General features: G+C 32.6%; 1 long non-coding RNA gene and 1 pseudogene across 3 annotated transcripts; both read left to right on the forward strand.

The window, feature by feature from the left end:
* The first annotated feature begins 1,161 nt into the window (after positions 1 to 1,161).
* LOC115066080 (adenosylhomocysteinase-like) lies at positions 1,162 to 4,860 on the forward strand (annotated as a pseudogene).
* Positions 4,861 to 14,155: 9,295 nt separating this feature from the next.
* On the forward strand, positions 14,156 to 17,553 carry LOC125775639 (uncharacterized). 3 transcript variants are annotated; one of them, XR_007421218.1, is made up of 5 exons: positions 14,156 to 14,901; positions 16,888 to 16,989; positions 17,056 to 17,145; positions 17,216 to 17,316; positions 17,385 to 17,553. It is a non-coding gene; the product is annotated as an uncharacterized LOC125775639 (long non-coding RNA). The 3 variants fall into 3 exon arrangements; XR_007421219.1 differs by having other exon boundaries at positions 16,923 to 16,989; XR_007421217.1 differs by having other exon boundaries at positions 14,159 to 16,989.
* Positions 17,554 to 19,862: the final 2,309 nt, after the last annotated feature.

Genomic DNA, 19,862 nt, shown 5'->3' on the forward strand with positions numbered 1-19,862 from the left:
TATTTAATGCATGCAATGTAAAGGAACGGAAATGATCCTAAACTATTAAAAGATAAGATATAGTGTGTATGCCGTTGAGAACACTTATGTTTAAGATATGTGTACATACTTCGGTATGTACACTAGATTAGTATTAAGATTGGTGTATGTACTCCGCATGTGGTGCATACACGAATTAGGATAAGAATTTCTATAAATAAAGGAGCTCTGGGCAACCAGAGCTGAGTACATTTTTAAATCCGAACCATACGCGTCTTATTTTAAACATTGGTGACCCCGACGTTTTTTAAAACACGCGAGTGTGTATTTCAAAAAAAAAAAGAAAGTTCTAAAAGTGTGTTTTTATAAAAAAACAAGTTCTGTGAAAAGCAGTGTTTGAAAAAGTGCATTTAAAAAAAAGATAATAATATATATATATATATATATATATATACATACATACATATATTATACTAATAATAAAAAAAAATAATAATAATAAATATTTAATAAAAAAAACGAAAAAATTTTTCAAATTTACAGCTTTCTACAAGTATCAACACGAAAATGATGAGTTAACGAGTAAATTCTATGACTTAAGAAATAGATTCTACAAGCTCAAATTAAAATCCATTAGCAAAAAAAATGCTACTAATTTTACGCTGCCTCAAGTAGACATTCCCATTTTTTCAGGAGATTACGCTCAGTGGCAAACCTTTAAAGAATTGTTTGAGCAACTCGTAGTCTTTCAAAATGTTTCAGACACATATAAAATGTGTATTTTAAAAACTAAATTAAGAGGATCGGCTGCAAGTTGTATTGCAAATCTGCCTTCAACCTCGACCAATTTTTCAGTTGCCTGGAACCTTCTTGATGAAAAATTTAGGAATAAAAGGTTACTCGCAAACACTTATTTCAAGCAAATTTTAGATGCACCAGTAGTGACTGAGACTGCTTTTAGTGTACGAAAATTTCAAGAAAAAATTTCTGAAAGTACACAAGCATTGGAAAGTCTCAGTTTGTCTGCAGATAATTTGTTGCAAGCGTTATTAAATTATACGCTTGTGCAAAAATTAGACAACAATTTAAGACTTAGGTATGAAAATTCCCTTAAAAACCCTAAAGAAATACCTACCTTAAATTCACTACAATCGTTTCTGAATCATGAAGGGAATGCACTAGAAGCAGCACAAGCTTCAAAAACATCACCAAAATTTCAAAATGCAGAATTTAAATGCATAATGGGATGTAATAATTCACATAATATATTTTATTGTCATAAATTTAAAGCCCTTTCTACACAGGACAAATGTGATGCAGTAATGAAACACAAATTATGCACCAAATGTCTTAAAACAGGGCACAATATAAAAGAGAGTAAAGGCGAAAGTTGCCTTACTTGTCAAGGAAACCATCATTTATGGCTCCACAAAGATAAATCCTTTAAACCTAAAAGCACAATGATTAAAAATACTAAAAATACGAAATTAAAAAATGATTCTAAACATGTCCTGCTAACCACAGCAATTGTTGGTATAAAAAGCAGCGATGGAAAAATTATAAAGGCACGTGCTTTATTAGATAATGGGTCTCAAGTTCACCTCATAACTAAAGAACTAAAAAACAAATTAAAACTTCCTTCCAGGAGAGAATCTATGATCATTGTAGGAGTTGGTCGAAATATGATCAATACAAAAGAAAGAGTTAATCTTCATTTAAAATCATTAACAGAATATTTTGAAGCAAATTTAGACACCGTTGTCATGCAAAAGATTGTGTCCAATGTGCCCACGGAACACATAAAAGTTAAAACAATTACAGAAATATAAAGCTGGCAGACCCTTCATTTAATGTTCCGGGTAAGATTGACTTACTATTAGGTGCGGACATATTTTTTGATTTGATAAAAGAAGAAAAAATAACTATTGAAAATATGAATTACAAACTCCAGAACAGTGTGTTTGGGTGGTTGATATATGGATCAACTAACATAAGCTCAAAATTAGCTCACTGTGGGGTTTTAACACATATAGATAAAAAGCTAGATAATCAACGAAAAAAGTATAGGAAAATAGAATCCCTTGAAAGATGTGTTAATAAAACCAAAAAAGAAACGCAGAAATGCTTTCGTAATAATTCAAATTTTTATGCAGATAGTAAATTTGCTGCAGCTTTTCCATTCGAAAAGAAAAATATAAACTTAGGAGATTCTTCTTCACAAACAAAAGGAAGTTAATCTCTCGAGATATAAAATTTAAAAATAATAAACCACGAAAAAGAAATAAATGCCAGGTTTCTTTGGAAAATATTAAAAGTGGTACATTTGTGTTTTTTAAAGAACAAATTATTCCGCCAATGCAGTGGAAAAGAGGACGAATTGAAAACGTCATTTTAACCCAAAATTGCAAATGTAGACGTAAGGATAAGCAATGGCACATCATAAAGAGCGATGCACATTGTTTACCCTTTTCCTACTGAAGAAAAAATATGCAAATAATCAATAAAAAAGATGCGGTCGACTCGAGTTAAAAAAGAAGAAAAATAATAACCTTATTTTTATTTTATTTGTTAAACTTACTTATAGTTGTACTATGTTGTAAATGTTTAGATATAATATATTTAAAAAAAAAAATATTTCTGGAGTGCCTGTTGGGAGTACTTGGACAGCGTGGGATAGAATTATCCACATCGATCTAGTTCAATATTCGGTTGAAAGGCAGCAAATTTCAAGTTCACAGAAATATTTAAAATACTCAACAAGTGAACTCAATGATTTAGCAGCTGCACGACATCATCGCGTTCACGGGGAGGAGGATGAAGGAAGATTGGGTCATTGTCACCCTTCTAAGGATCATTTTACTACTCCTTGTTTGACTTGATGAATGAAGAATACTTATGGTGCATTGAATAGACCTTACTGTTCTCAGATGGTCAGCTCTTGAACTTAATTGTGGTAATTTGACCAACTTAGTGCACGAAAAGTTCCCACGAACCCGAAGGGCTTCAAGAGTTTGAGCGAGGAAACTACAACCGGTGTACACAATTTATACGAAATAGTGAAGCAGAGACGTCTCGGTGTGCCAACCATCAACGTCAACGACTCGGTGGCCAAGAGTAAATTCTATAATCTGTATGGTTGTCGCGAGTCGCTAATTGATGGTATTAAATGGATCACGGATGTGATTATTGATGGCAAAGTGTGTTGTGTTGTTGGTTATGTAATATTGGCAAAAGTTGTGCATGAGCTCTGCGTAGTTTCGGCGGAATCGTTATTGTCATCGAAATCGATTATGTCATTGCTTTCCAAGCGGCTATGAAGTAACCACCATGGAACAAACATACAAAGAAGCTATCATCTTCGTAACAACAACTGTTTGCAAGGACATTATTACTCGCGCACATTTTGAACACATGCCCAATGATGCGATCGTTTGTAATATTGGTAATTTCGATTGTGAAATCGACGTCGCATTTTTGAATGCAACGTCAAAGAGACAATTATTATCAAAACCCAAGTCGATCGTTATACACTACGTCTGGTAAATTTGGGCTTCGCGCACGGTCATCCCAGCTTGAGATGTTCAAACCATTAGAGATCAAGGCTGACAAATACAACGTAGATTTCTATCTATTGCTGAAAATATGGTTTAGTTTACACTTGGAGAAAATGAGCATACGACCTGAAAAGTACCGTGATTAAATTCGAAACACTTGGACTTAAAATGGCATCACATGATGCATTAAGGCATAAATACTGACAACCTAATCCTATTAATTGCTGTGAAGTCATCGTAAACTAGTCCTACAACGCATCTGTAATTCAGCAAGGCACTAAGGCACTCATTTCCGTTACGACGGTATATCTTACAAAATGAATTATTAATATTAGCAAATGAAAATTATATTAAAATTGTAAAATGTATACAATAAAAATAGTTTATATTAGAAAAATTACAACGAGTTCGATCCGCCAAACTTGTAATTAAAAATGTAATTAACATGCTCAAGATTTATAAATACTTTTTTTGAAGTGTAAACACTTCAACGTGGGCAGTATATTTAGATTTCTGAACAGTTCTTAACGGCTACAATTGTAAATGAGATAAATCTGTATAGAAACGGATCTCATATGTCAAATATTTATATGCATTATCGCTAACACATAAAAATACAGTCATAAATATAAATATGTACAAATACCCATTTCGGGTATTGTTTATGTTACATGGTATATGGTTGTTTTCAAGTGCACATGCACATTTGTATTCAATTTCCTAAATACATATCTTAAGACAATATGTTATCTTAAGTAAATATCTTTGTTTGTTAATGAGTGCATACGTATTGCATATAAATGCATACGTGCCTCATATAAATGTATTATATGTATCTCTATGCGTTGTTTATGTATTTGCTTTGTACTGCCTCAACACTGGCGAAGATAAGCCTGTTCAATATATTTAAACAGGCATATTGATTAGAGACTGTAATATTTAATGCATGCAATGTAAAGGAACGGAAATGATCCTTAACTATTAGTATGCCGTTGAGAACACTTATGTTTAAGATATGTGTACATACTTCGGTATGTACAGTAGATTAGTATTACGATTGGTGTATGTACTCCGCATGTGGTGCATACACGAATTAGGATAAGAAATTCTATAAATAAAGGAGCTCTGGGCAACCAGAGCTGAGTACATTTTTAAATCCGAACCATACGCGTCTTATTTTAAACAATCAATGTCACCAGGATGCGCCATTTTTTTACACCTGTCTCTCCCCTCCTCTAATTATTTTAATTTTTAATATTTTTTTGTAAAATTTTTTTCTGTATTCTTAAGATATCAATAAAAACACCATAAAAAATGGATAGTAAAAATATTTTTGATTTTTTTTTTTAAATAAAATTCAAAATACTGACCAAAATTTGATTTCTAGAGTAGAATACCCCCTAAAGTCGTCGTCATCTGTCATAAGTATTGTTGTATTTTTGTTTAATAAATAAGTTTTAATTATGTCCTCACTCAGTTGTTAGTTCCGTATAAGTAATAGTGGTAAGATTGTTGTTGTAAAATATTTTGCACGTGTTTGTACAATTTTGGTTAGAGTTTATTAGTTTAAGTTGGTTTTTGAATACGTTCAATGGCCTTTCGGCAATTCTAATAAACTCACCTGAGTCTTTGTCAGCGGAATGGATTGTGGCTACTTTCGAAGCAGTTTCTTCATTAACGTTACGTTCTTCAATTTTAACGCGAGATTGCGCATCGGCAACATGCTTTTTTGGCCCTTTTGGCTGCATTTGGCTCTTTTAAATTATTTAACCATTGCAAAGGGCGATGATCACTATTTATTAAGAATTTTCTGCCATATAAATACGGTCTAAAGTACTTCGTAGCCCATACCATTGCCAAGAGCTCTTTTTCTGTTGCCGAATAATTCAACTCATGTTCATTGAGTGTAAGGCTGGCGAAACAGATCGGATGTCGATTTTGGTTTAACAATGCTCCTAATGCTACATGAGAGGCGTCTGTCGTTAACGTAAACAACTTCTCGTAATTTGGATACGCCATGATCGGCTCTTTTGTTATTAATAACTTGATAGTTTTTACGGCTCTGGTAAACTCTTTATCTGAATTATTCACTATATTGCATTTCTTTAATCAATATGTTAAGGGTTTTATCTTTGAAAAATTTAGAATAATTTTGTGGTAAAATCCCGCTAAACCCAAAAATTGTTTTATTTCCTTTTCCGTTTTGGGAATCGAATAATTTAAAATTGCTACGACTTTATTAGCATTTGGTTTTATGTCAGAAGGGGTAATAACATGGCCAAGAAACTCGGCTTCTTGTTTTAGAAATTCATTTTTGTCCGGCTGCACTTTTAGATTCGCTTCAGCTAATCTTTGAAACACTTTATCGATCGATTCGATGTGCTCCTGCAAAGATGTATTGAAAACTTCTATATCATCTAAATAAACTATGCAATCTTTCCTAATTAGACCGTCCAAGACTGTATTCATCAGCCGTTAAAAAATGCCGAATGGCATTCTCAAAAATTCGAAGTGGCCATTTTGTGTAGAAAAGGCTGTTTTTTGTCTATCTATTGAATCCATTTCCATTTGATGGTATCCTTGCGCCAAATCAATTGTCGTGAAGTATAAACATCTACTTAACTTGTCCAGTATCTCGTCTATGTTTGGAATGGGGTACTTGTCATCAACAGTGATATTATTTAACTTACGGTAATCTACAACGATTCTCCACTTGTCTTCACCTGAAGCATCTAGTTTTTTAGGTACCACCCAAATCGGTGCAGAATATGGATAAGTACTGTGGCAAATTATTTTTTGTTCTAGCATATCTCTTATTTGTTTATTTACTTCCGCTTTATGTACTTCTGGGTACCTATAGGATTTAACGTAGATTGGATCTTCATGAATAAATTTTATTTTGTGTTTAATTCTGTGAGTGAATGTAAGTTTCTCCCCTTCCTTGTAAAATAAAGTTTTGTGTTTCTTCAGTAATTTATTCAATTTTTCCGATTCTTCATTATTTAAATGGTTGAATCTGAATGTGTCAGTAAATTTGTCATCAGAGACTTTCAACTCGGTTAGTAAGTTAGTGTGTGTATAGTTTTTAACAGTATTGACAAATTTTTATATACTTATGTCTTTGTAAACTAATCGTATTATTTTTTAAATCGATCTTAGAATTGAGCTAACGAAGTGTATTGTAGCCTAATAATCCGTCATAATTATCGGAAAAATTATAAACGTAAAATGTCAATTTGTGGTTATGGTAATTGTCGAAAACTTCTTGAATTTGTTTAAGTAATACTTTTCCTGTAACTGTTTTTAATAATATTGGTTTAACTTCAACGATTCTGCTACTAAGAACTTGGGGCTTAATTAAACTAACAGAAGACCCCGGATCTATCAAAAACCTTATAAATTTATGTTCAATCTTTAATTCTATTGTTGGTAATCCTCCGAGGCTTCTAATTGAAAATTTGTTGACTCAAATTCCATTGGCTGAGGAGCGCCGTATCGCCTTATTCTAAGTATATATTATAGATTGATTCGAATTACTTTCATTTTGCTTTCTTATTTGTTGCGAATTTATTTTAGGTACATTAAAATTTTTGCTATTAGTATAACTATTAGGACAATTTAAAGTTGTATTCATTTGTGGGTGATAAATCCATCCATTTGGATTTGAATGATAAAAATAATTTGCGTTATTAGGTGGCAATGCATATCCCTGATAGTTATTGTCATGAGAATAATCAAAAAATCGATTTCCATTAGACGGAAAAAAATGTTGAAACTCGTTACCATTATCTCTATTTGAAAAAGGTTGGGAACTCTGGGAAATGGGATGTTTCTTTGATTATGACAGAGAACATATATTTATAGAGAAGGTTCACATATAAAAAATTTAGGGATATTTCAATTTTGGGATATTTACTGTTTTGGATGTGTGCATTTCACCACAGAAAATTATTAGCGCGTTTCACCACTTAACATCAGGGGCACGACAATAACAGAACTGAGTAGTTGGTAGAGCCAATGGGAAAAAATATGTTAATTTCAATGTTTAGAAATGTACGCTCACAGATTCGTATATTTACAATGCGCAAACGACTGCATATAATTTATATACATACATACATACATATGTATGTATATTTTCTATATATTTTATATCAAAGCACACAAGCATGTATGTACGCACAAATTGAACTATTTCGTGATGAATTCCTTAAAATCTTTGGAAATATATATATAATAGAGTCATACATGCATTATTACCTATGTACATATGTATGTAAATCTTTAATTAATGTAGGTTTGATAAGATATATACATACATACATATTTATTGACAGGTCAGGTCTTTAAAAGTTTTGATAACATATTAAAAGACCAAGCGGTAGCACATATTCACGTATGTAATTATGTGTGTATGTAAACAAAAAGCACAATGTTTGTAAATCTGTCTACCCACAACTTTGTATGTAAATGTGTACAATTATTGCTTCATGCGAAATCTTCGTTTCACGGACAATCAATGGCCGAAACTCAAAGAGTCACGCCCGGAACACATAGAGCGGGGCAGACTGCAAGCGACATGTGTCAAATATTAAAATACACACGTTCTTATGGACACAGTTATGTAGTTGTGCAGCTGTCTAAATAACTGTGTCCTTAAGAATGTGTGTATTTCAATATCAGATTCAGATGGCACTTGCAGTCTGTCGCGTTCTAAGTGTTCAGCACATCAATCTGTCGAAGCACTGACGCGACGAGACGCGAAAGAATCTAACAAACGATCGCCGATTGTTACCGCTTCCCTTGCCGCTGTAACAGCTTCGGAAAAATATTTTAGAATTGAATATTATAAATCGACAACTCCGTTGTTGCCACTTTTCTGACTTCTTTCTGTGAAGAAGCATCAGAAAGTTGTTCAATTTATGATTTTTAGCTTTTGCCATCGTCGCGAAAAGACGTTTGTAGGCAAAGGCATGCTCGGGGAGATGTTACGGCGTCTGCTTATATGAATGAAGCGAGGTCGCTTGTGGCATATGCCCCTGCGTTTATGAATGAAATTGTTTTTGTTGTAAAATTTACTACATTTGGGCTTCGCCAATTCGGCTGCCATATTGACTTGTGACGCTACTGATGCTATATTAGACGATTGTTGTTTTTGTAGAACAATATTTATACTTTTTGCGGGTGACATATCAGTTATGTTTTCTGGTGCGAAAACATATAAAAAAAATTATTTATTTTTTTTATTTTTATTTTATTTTATTTGGACAATATGTCCATCTTTATTCCGAGTCAATTCACAACTGACTTACATCTTAATAGCTAGTTCTTTTATATGCTAAATTTATGCTAACGCACCTGAAAGTTTGCTGGCTAAATTCTGAGAAGAGGTTATTGAATTTACGTACTGATCGGAAATCGCTCAAACAGCTGTGTCAACATTATTGCATTAGTGAATTACGTGCGATCTGTATTGTAACAATTGCACCAGCAAATTACATAGAATCTGAATTGGCACAATTAAATAAAAAGTTTAATATTTTTGATTCTAAGCAAATTAACATTGAGGTGAAAGCTCGTGCCGGATGTTGGCTAAGGGTTATTAACATTGGTGAAATAAAGTGCGCGTGTTTGTAACATTTGTAACACCGCTTGTGTTAACTCTTCCCCTCTTAAATCGATTGTCCTCAATCGGTATTATTACTAGGGTGCTGAATTTTTAATTTGTAGGAATGGACCATTTAGCTCACTTTCATTGGTTTTTAGCGTTTCAGATGTAACATAAAATTTTTGCTTATATTTAAAAATGCAAATAAGAATAATTGCTACAATAATAATAAAAATTGCAAGTGCTATGTCTGTGCTCAAACTAATTACATGAGTGCTCCTATTTTCATTTAATAATATCTTAATATAATCATCATGTTTTAGTTGCTTTAGGTGCAGATTCTTTAGTTTTAATTCCGTAGTTGTTATATTCGTATTTTCTCTAATTTTTGTGATTAGGTTTGGCAATATAATTTTGTCGTATATTTTTATTTTAACGTTTGAGTATGTTTTGTTTTTAGCAAAGATTTCACAATTTTCAAATTTAAGTAGGAATGTTCCTTTTATTTTTAAATCTACTTTATTACAATTATGAGATAATTCAGAGAAAAAATTTTTGAAAATTAATATACGAGGTAATATTTCGATTATATCAGTGTTTGTTAACGTTTGCATAGCGCAGTATGCTTCTTCAAAGTTCAATATTTTCGATATACACATATCCGAATTTCTTTTTAGGTTTTTCTTAAGATTATTTTTGATATTTATGGCATATACATTGTTGTTCGAGTTCGTAAAATATTCGTGAGTGCTTAATTTTATAGATTTATTGTTCATATTAGGAATAGGTTCGAAAATTATTCTTGAAAGGATATTAGGAGAATATTGGGGAATTTGGAGGATTATTATAATGTTTTGATCTTGCGTGCCGACTGCTATCTTTATATTTGTGTAGCTGTCAAAGTCAGTTATTATGTCTAGTTCTGTTTTTGTTAAAATGTCCGAACGGATTATACCGAGCTTACTTGAAAAAATTATTTGTCCAATGTCGTTAATGTGATCTCGCAAAAGAGATATGTCATTGTCTATTCGGTACACCTGTTCTATAAATTGTACTTCGTCTTCTAATGTTTTTATCCTATTCTGTGTGTTTTCTTGAAATAAATTTATGTAGTCCTGAATAAGGGTCTGCTGCTCATTTATGTGACTCGTAATGTTACTAATTTGATTTGCTAAGATGTTGTTAAAGTAAGTTAGATTACCTATGTTGTTTTCCATAATTTGGTTATTTTGGTGAATTTTACTAAGGGCGTCATTGACCTGTTCTTCGTCCTCACTGTCCATAGTGCCTGCTATAAATTTCAGTCCTTTACCTAATATATTTACTAAGCCTCGTTTCGTCTTAAGATGTGGGTGCAAATTATCTATTTTAGCTCTTAGTAAAATGAAGTTTTTATGTAAAGTATCCAATAATTGTTTGTCTTCGAAAGTTATTGCTGTTAATGCTTCGATGTTACGTGAAATTAAAAAAGTCGTTTCGTCGTATGCTGTCAGATTGACGAAGTGAAGGATCTTGTCGTAATGGTCGATTACCCTTAATTCGTCCGTCTTGATGGGAATATACCCGTTATTATTGGTCAAGTCTTGAATGTCAATTTGTTGAGCCATAATCGTCGTTGTCAGTAACAAATAAAATGCTATTTTTCCATGATCCTTGGGGAAAACAAAAATAAGAAAACGTGCATTTATCGCTTACTGCTTAATATCATTCTTATGAACTATTGCTACAATCTCTTTTCTATACCTAGGTGATAATTTATTGCCTAATCTACGATTAATTTTTACAAATATTATGTCTCCTTTTAAATATTGCTTTGGTTGTGAACGATTTTTATTGTGGTAGCATAGGTCAGCGATTTGTTTATCCTGAAGTTTCTTTATTGTCTCTTGCCTATCAGCAAGTAATAATTTTGGATCGGAATTAACTCTTCTTCCAAAGAAAGTTTCTATTGGTTTTTTTCCAGTGGTGGAATGAACTGAATAGTTATATTCCTTAACAGATTTTTCTAAAAGTTCCTGAAATGATCTATGAGTTTTTTCTACTTGTAGACAACGCATTATTTCTTGAAGCGTGGAATGAAAACGTTCTACTTGTCCGTTTGAACAGCTTGTATATGGAGGAGTTCTATATATTTCTATCCCAAATTCATTTTCTATCATAAAATCTATTGATTCGGAGTTAAAGGATTTCTCATTGTCCATTGCTATGGTTTGTGGCACAAAAGAGAAAAGAATGTCTCTTAATGGTTGCCTAATGTCTTCTGCTGCTTTTGATTGTATTATTTTTGCAATAGCGTATTTTGAAAATTTATCTACAGCGGTGAGAACTAATTGCTTGCTGGTTAGGAATATGTCTATGTGAACGATCTGACCTGGAAATTCTGGAATAGGTGTAGCCTGTATTTCGGGCTTTGACGGATGACGATCGTATTTATTTTCTTTACATGTAGTACATAGCTTTATAATTTTCTTGATTTTATTTGCCATTCCGGGAAAATAATATTTTTCTAAAATTTGTGTCCTGTTCTCCTTGCTATTTCTATGAGCACGATTGTGTGCTTTAATTATGAGTTCTTCTTGTTCTTGTTCACTAGTTATATCTTTAACTTCTACTTGTGTGAACCTGATCCGATATTTACTAAAATGTAAGGGATACAGTTGCTGAATCTTGCTCATTACAGGTTCATTAGTTTTTATGCAATTTATCACCGACGGGTTGAGATATCTTTTGAGAATCGAAATTAAAGTTTGTTGGGAGTAGTCTGGTTCTGTTACAATATGACGATGGTATGTGGGAAATATTATTTTGAATTGATAACTAGAGACTTCATCTTGCTTCAGAAAAATTTGATTTTTGAAAACATTAATAGTTAGGTACTTCGATGCTGTATATTAAATTATGTGACGAGCTCTCGTCCGAGTTTGTTGCTATCGACAAGGTATTGACTTTAGACTCTTTTATTGGTATTCTTGACAATGCATCTGCAACGACATTCTGTTTGCCTGGTTTATAAAACAATTCATAGGAATATTCTTCTAAAGCTGCTTTCCATCTTTTCATTTTTGTATTACTGTTTTTGTTACTCAGCGCATATGTAAGCGGCTGGTGGTCAGTAAAAATTTGTACCTTAGCTGATACGTATAGATAGTTTCGAAATGTGTTTAGAGCCCATATTATGGCTAACATCTCTTTCTCGTTAGCTGCATAATGCTCTTCAGTTTTATTTAGTGTTCTGGAGATGAACGTTAAAGGTTTCGAATCTTGAGATAGGACGGCTCCAATAGCATAGTTGGAGGCGTCTGTTACTAACTCGAATTTCTTACTGTAATCAGGGTATGCTAGTACAACATCTCTAGAAATAAGTGAATTTTTTATATTGTTAAAGGCTTGAACTGCTTCTTTATTCAAAGTGATTTTCACATGTTGAGATTTATTTTTGGAAATTCTCCCTTCTTCCCCTCTTAAGAGTGATGTCAAGGGTTTAGCTAATTTTGCATAGTCTTTTATAAATTTGCGATAGTATCCAGACATTCCCAGGAAGCTTCGTAGTTCCTTTAGGGTTGCTGGTTGTGAAAATTCGGCAATTGCATCCACTTTTATTGGATTTGTTTTTACACCATCCGGGGTGATAACGAAGCCGAGAAAATCTACTTCTTTTTTAAAAAAAATTACATTTGTCTAATTGAACCTTCATATTGGCTTCTTCCAGAGTTTTGAATATTCTTTTTATGTGGTTAAAGTGTTCTTCTTCAGTTTTGCTGAAAATAATAATGTCATCGATATAAACATAACAACATTTTCCAATGTGCTCCCGGAGTATATCATCCAATGCTCGTTGGAAGATAGATGGGGCATTTTTTAATCCAAATGGTAACCTTGTAAATTCGTATTTACCGTTTGGCTAAATGAGCACCTGACCCCCCTCTCAAAATAATACATCTACACCCCACAATACACACCATACTCAACACATCATCTTCTCATCGCATACACACCATACTCAACACATCATCTTCTCATCGCATACACACCATGCTCAACACAACATCTTCTCATCGCACACACACCAACTCCACACATCATCCTCTCATCGCACACACACCAACTCCACACGTCATCATTTCATCCCACACACACCAACGCATCACGAATTCAACACTCATGAGGACACCGCACAAAAAATAACAAAAGGGACCGACGGACTAGGCGCCACTCTCTGTCAATTACGAACCGCGCGCATATACGCATCGTTTTGCCATCTTGTCGATTTTCCTCCTTCGCTTTCGTCTACAATTTAACGGGTGAGTCCGCGGGTTTGATACCCATGAGTGTATGGTACCGTAGTGAAATTTTATATATGGTCCTTCGAGCCGTACCGGACGGCACTATTGGTAACGGAATAATATATATATCGGTCACGGTGACGCGTTAAAAGTGTGAAAAAATTTGAAAAAAAAATATCGGTCACGGTGGCGCGAAAACCAAATAACATAAAAGTGCAAAAAACCAAATAACATAAAAGTGCAAAAAACCAAATAACATAAAAGTGCAAAAAACCAAATAACATAAAAGTGCAGAAAAAAAAAAAAAAATTTGGACAAAAAAACCGGTGTAACATAAAAAAAAAAAAACACCGTTTATGATACCGTTGAGAAAACTGTTATAAAAATTTGGAAAAAAAAACCATTAGTGGATATTGCAAAAAAAAAAAAAAAAAAAAATTAAAAACCAGTGATTAAAATTGCGGGAAACCAATTTGGTGAGGTGACACAGTTAAGCAGTTACAAAAATAAGCCGTTGTGAAAACAAAAAAAAAAAAAAACAGCCGGTGGTGCACAGTAAAGCAAAAACCCGGCAACAACAAAAACAAAAAAAAAAAAATATATATGTATATATAGTGTGGACGATACGTACATATATATGGAACATATGTACGTGCATATACTTGAGCGGTGACAAAATTGAAAAAAAAAAAAAAATAATATATTAATAAAAATAAACTTTCACAATCATATGAAAAAGTGCGGCTACAAAAAAAAAAAAAAAAAAAACAAAAAGTGTGGTGACAAAGAGTGCAGTGTGGAAAATAATATACACATACGATACATATATATGTATGCAAGGTGACACGTGGTGACAAAAGCATACATATGTACACATAATATAAAAAGAGATTGTGCAGTGACATACATATTCCCTACAAACAAAGGAATAAATCATACAAAATCACAAGCTACAACACTAGCAACAAAAGGACTGGAGAACTGGAGAAGCAGAAAACCAAGGACAGACACAAACGAAGCAAAGCACAAGCACTGGCATACACACACGCACACGCACAAGACCCACACATCCCAGCAAAACCTGCGTGACCGAAACTCCCACACATTTACACAATTTTTACTTATTACTAACACACCCTCACAAATCATTTAATTGCGTAAAGAGTCTATCCGCTGTGCCTTTTGATTGTTTTATATTACAAGCTCTTCACACAACATCTTTTCTATAAAAACAAAACAAAAGAAGACAAACTGATTTCGGACATGCCACTGTTTATGGAAAACGATGCATGTAAAAGTAGACAACATGATAACATGATTGTTTACATTCGTTTATTCGTTGCGAAAATTCGAATTCAAAGAAAAAGAAATTCGGCACGGGTGTTAAATTGTGAAAAATTTGTATTTTGGTTATATTTTATAAAAAAAAGTTATTAAAAACGTGATTATAAAAGTGGTATATATATAATTTGAAAAGGTGAGTAAACGGAGTTAATTTTAATATGAAAAAAAATACATTTAGTGCTTACATGAGCCGAGAAAAAAAGGCTTTTAATGTCAGTGCCTCCAAATTTGCCAAAATATGTAGTATTAATGTGAATTCTGATAGTGATTCAAATGTGGAAGAATTGAGCTCCGTAGATATATCTTTAAATGATTATGATAGCCAAGATACCATTGATAGTGATAGTGACAATGTTAATATTGTAGTGAAAAATGATAAATGCAAAGAAATAAAAGCTTGGGCTTTACGTAATAGGGTGTCCCACAATACAGTGACTGATTTGCTTCAAACCTTGCGAAAAATAGGTTTAGTGGATTTGCCCTTAACAGCAAAAAGTCTATTAGGTACAAGTAGAAAAAAAGGTTAATATTGAAACCATTCCAAGTGGCCCGTTTTTATATAGAGTAATTCAAAATTATTTTGAGAAAAATTCATTTCCTCACCTTGAAATAAAAGATAGCATTGTACTTGATATAGGAATAGATGGTCTTAAATTATTCAAAAATTCGAATAAGGTATTATGGCCAATTTTAGCGTCCATCGTTGATTTTCCAAACGAATTGCCATTTACAGTAGCATGTTTTTCTGGAACAGAAAAACCCTGGAATATTAACGATTTCTTAAAAGACTTTTGTGAAGAAGTAGCTTATTTAAAAGAAAACGGTCTTCAGGTAGGTTCTTCTTCCATTAAAAAGAAATTTAACATTCGTTTATTTTGCTGTGATTCTCCCGCTCGAGCTTTTGTCACAGGTGTGCAATCGCTCACTGGAAAAAACAGCTGTTCGAAATGCGATCAAATCGGAGAATACAAAGAGAGAAGAGTTTGTTTTTCAAAACGAGTTAATCACTTAAGAACTGACCTGTCTTTTAAAAATAGAATTCATATTATCATATCATATTAATCCATTTAAATTTAGAGAAAGCATTTTAGAATTAGCTAATTTAAATATGGTCTCCCAATTTCCATTAGACCCGATGCATCTTGTAGATCTTAGTGTATGTAAAAAGTTGCTTCAATTACTAATTAAAAAAGGGAATATAAATGTAAGCAAAATTAACGAAAAAATAACTTTTCTCTCTAATTTAGTTCCTTCTGAGTTTGGCAGGATATGTAGAAGTTTAGATGAAATCAGCAATTGGAAAGCGACAGAGTTTAGGCAGTTTTTATTGTATATAGGCATATTTGTCCTAAAAGATTGTATTAGTAGTGACCATTACTACCATTTTTTATTATTGCACGCAGGAATAAGGCTGTTATCATGTGAAAAATCATATAGTACTGAAGCTAACGTTGCCCAACAAATATTACAAGAATTCGTTGATTTGTTTGGGAATATATACGGAGACCATTTAGTTAGTTATAACGTGCATGGTTTACTGCATTTAACTGACTGCACTAAGCAATTCGGTCCTCTAGATCAGTTTTCAGCCTATAAGTTTGAAAACCATATGCAATATTTAAAAAAACTTATAAATAAACCGAATAAAATCCTTCAGCAATTGCATTTAAGACTTGATGAAAGAACTAATACAAACATTGAACCCAACAAAACTTTAAAAATTAATTTATTTAATATAGAATTTAAAAAAGAAAAAGATTCTTATTGTTTTAGTGAAAAATTAGGGCCCATAAAAGTAATAACTATGTCAGACGAATCTGGTTGCGTTATGGTATCTGCACATTGTTTTTAAGATGTTGAAAATTATTTTGAAGAACCTTTAGAATCGTCATCGGGTTTAGGTATTTTAGTAGCGAAGAAATTAGATAAAAAGGTATTTAAAATCAAAAAAGACGACATAGTTTACAAATATTTCTCTATTCCACATGAGGGAAAGTTTCTCCTTATACCCATTCTACATCATTTATTTCATAAATTTTCAAATTAGGATTTTTAAGTATTTGTGTACATATATTTTTCTCGGTTCATTTTATTACATTTTCTTAAATTTTTGGAAAAGAACTTCGATACTGCCAATTTTTATTTCTCAATTAGATGGAAAATATATTTGACGAAATTGACTTGTAGGATTGTCCAACAACGTCTTCAACTCCCGCAAAAGGTATGTAAATAAATGTAAACTTACAAAATTTCGTTTTAATATATTGTTACGTTTTTGTTATTGTAGACCTATTACATTTAAAGCGTAAAAAGTTTAACACGTCTGGTTGCTACAATACAGAGGTCAGCATTTCAAAACGACCTGTGGAAGGAAACGGTAATCTAACATCCATATAATTTATTTCTTTAAATTTGTTTAATTTATTATGTTTCCAATCTTTTTCCAGAGGTTATTGACATTTTAACCACTATTTCCAAACAGCTTGACGATTTGACGACGAGGGTATGCGATTTGGAAACTAAAATCGATAAGCATTTAAAAGAAAATGTAAGTGAACAGTTTTTATATGCATACATTATTATTTTTCTCTACATGTCTCTTTGTTTCTTTTTCAGATTATTCATAAAAGTGAAGAAATGGAGCAGCAAAAAACGGTTCGTGAATGCAAGGTCCTCATCCGCAAAATTCATCAATCGGTATGCCGAATGACTGGTGAAGATGTCGACAACGTTCAAACCGAAATTGCTTCCACCCTACCATTAAATACGCTCGCTGCAGCTTTGGAAATGGACGAAAAATTGAAATGCGACGAATTTGTTGCTACAACGGTAAGTAATATATAAACTTTTTTCAATAAACAATTCAGTTTTTACATACTATTTTTATTTACAGAAACAATTCATTTTGAGGATAAAAGGTACTTCAGATAGTGTACATGATGTGTTGCGAAGTCTGTACACTGATGAACTTCTTTATTTATGTAACTGGGACGGTAGGGGTGGGAAGCAACCTCTCTCCAAATTCCTGCTGGTTTCCAACATTTTATACGGTAAATTCTGTTTTTTATTTAATTTTACTTACAATTATTTGTTTTAATTTGTAATTTTCATTATGTTTTTTTATAGATTCATTCATTGGCAATGTTTGAAAAACAAGTTCGAAAAGCCATTGAAATGAGCCACCATAGGCACAAACAAAGAATTTATAGGAAGAGGAAAACTGAGGAGTGAACCCTTTAAATATTTAATAAAAAGATATGTATTTCTGATATTATTAAAAATAATTATTTTAATACATACTAGATTTTAAGAAAGCATTGCAAAGCAGGAATTGAATTAATAATGAAATATTTATTTTAATTTAAACATTAATGTAATTTTTGTTAAAAATAATTTGAAAAAAAATTAAAAATTAAAAAAAAAAAATCTTTTATTTTGAGATTCGAACTCGAGTCTCACGGAATACCAAGCCGTGCGTTTAACCACTAGGCTAGTATAGCATGCAGCGTCGCGCTTTCCTGGAACCAGTTTTCCCCGTTTGCCTTAAATTTAACTAAAGTGTGAGTAGCGAGGATATAGTTTTATTGTAGCAGAAAATGTGTGCTCAAGAAGGTGATAAAAAATCACATGTATACAAAAGTTTTGGGAGGTTTTTTGATTCGCCCTTAAGAACGTGATAGGAAAGTGTGACAATTAAACCGGCACGCGTTACCGGCATGTCACTAGGTAACATGACCGGCACTGTTCTAACTGGGATCGGATACATACATACGTACACTCATATCGTCCCCAAAAGCCCCTGGCGGAATACAAAGTGAGTTGTATCGTTTCCTTTCATTTTTTATACTATATATATGTATGTATGGTTCAATTTCAAGAAAAAAAAAGGTAAATTTAGGATTCTTACCTAAATTCCGGTCAACAAAAGTAGTAAAACAGTTACCAAACTGTTTTCGGTACTCGGTTTATTTTGCGGGAAAAACCGAAAACCGCTAACAAGGCAGTTTGGTACTGTATATAGCGGACTAGTGATTGCCGGTAAATGCTTACCGTTGTGTTATAACACAAAATTCATCCCAAAAGCAATAAAAACAAAAATTTTCAAGTATTTACTTGCAGAGATTTCCCGCAACACCCCTTATACTTAAACAAGTATAAGCAGGATTGTTTATAGTAAGCTACGCAATCACCGGAAAAAAAAAAGCATATGTGCAAATTAAATCATACATACATACATACATATATGTCACATATATTTCCATAATATAACAAGAGCATAACTTGCTCATTTACTAGTCCATATACAAACATAAATTCTCAATTCGGAATACCATTAAATATTCTGTTCACGGCCTCTTTTCACTGCGAATATATGTACATATATACACATGTACATATATGTTGCGCAGCTACACAAATTATATACTTAACAGCAAGTGAATTTGCGAAAATTACCTGCGGTCGGTTAATTTTTTCGTGATTTCTTCGTACCGCGAACAAACATACATATATCCGTGTATATATGTATATATATATACTCACGGGCGCATACACATATATATTCCTCCAAAAAATATACCCTGTCGACATCGGGTACAATTTAAAGACAACAATAAATATACTATAAAAATTTTTATAACATACTTAAAAATTTACATAAGTATTGTCACATACATATGTAGATACGCTTACTGCTTCTAAGTCCACATTGGCATATATTCCGCGATACTCCCTGGGTTTTGGCTAACAAAACCAAGCAGGATCGCGTATAAAATAATATTCAAAGTCCACATTGGCATATTTCCCGCAATACCCCTTGATTTTTAGCAACAAAAACAAGCAGGATTGTGTAAAAAACCAAAGCGTAATACATACATATGTACATACATGCTTATGACTAAAGTGCAGTGATCTCTAAAGCGAGCGCTCATTAGCACATAACAGAATAAAGATACATAAATATATATACGAATATACATATACAAATATATGCAAGGAATTATTGGTTTTGCGGATTAATAACAAATAGTTAAATAAAATTAAATTGAATTCGAAGCAAAAATAACACAACTCTTATTTAACCTAAAAGAGTTT

This window comes from Bactrocera dorsalis, chromosome 1, assembly GCF_023373825.1.
Source record: "Bactrocera dorsalis isolate Fly_Bdor chromosome 1, ASM2337382v1, whole genome shotgun sequence".
Lineage (NCBI taxonomy): Eukaryota > Metazoa > Arthropoda > Insecta > Diptera > Tephritidae > Bactrocera > Bactrocera dorsalis.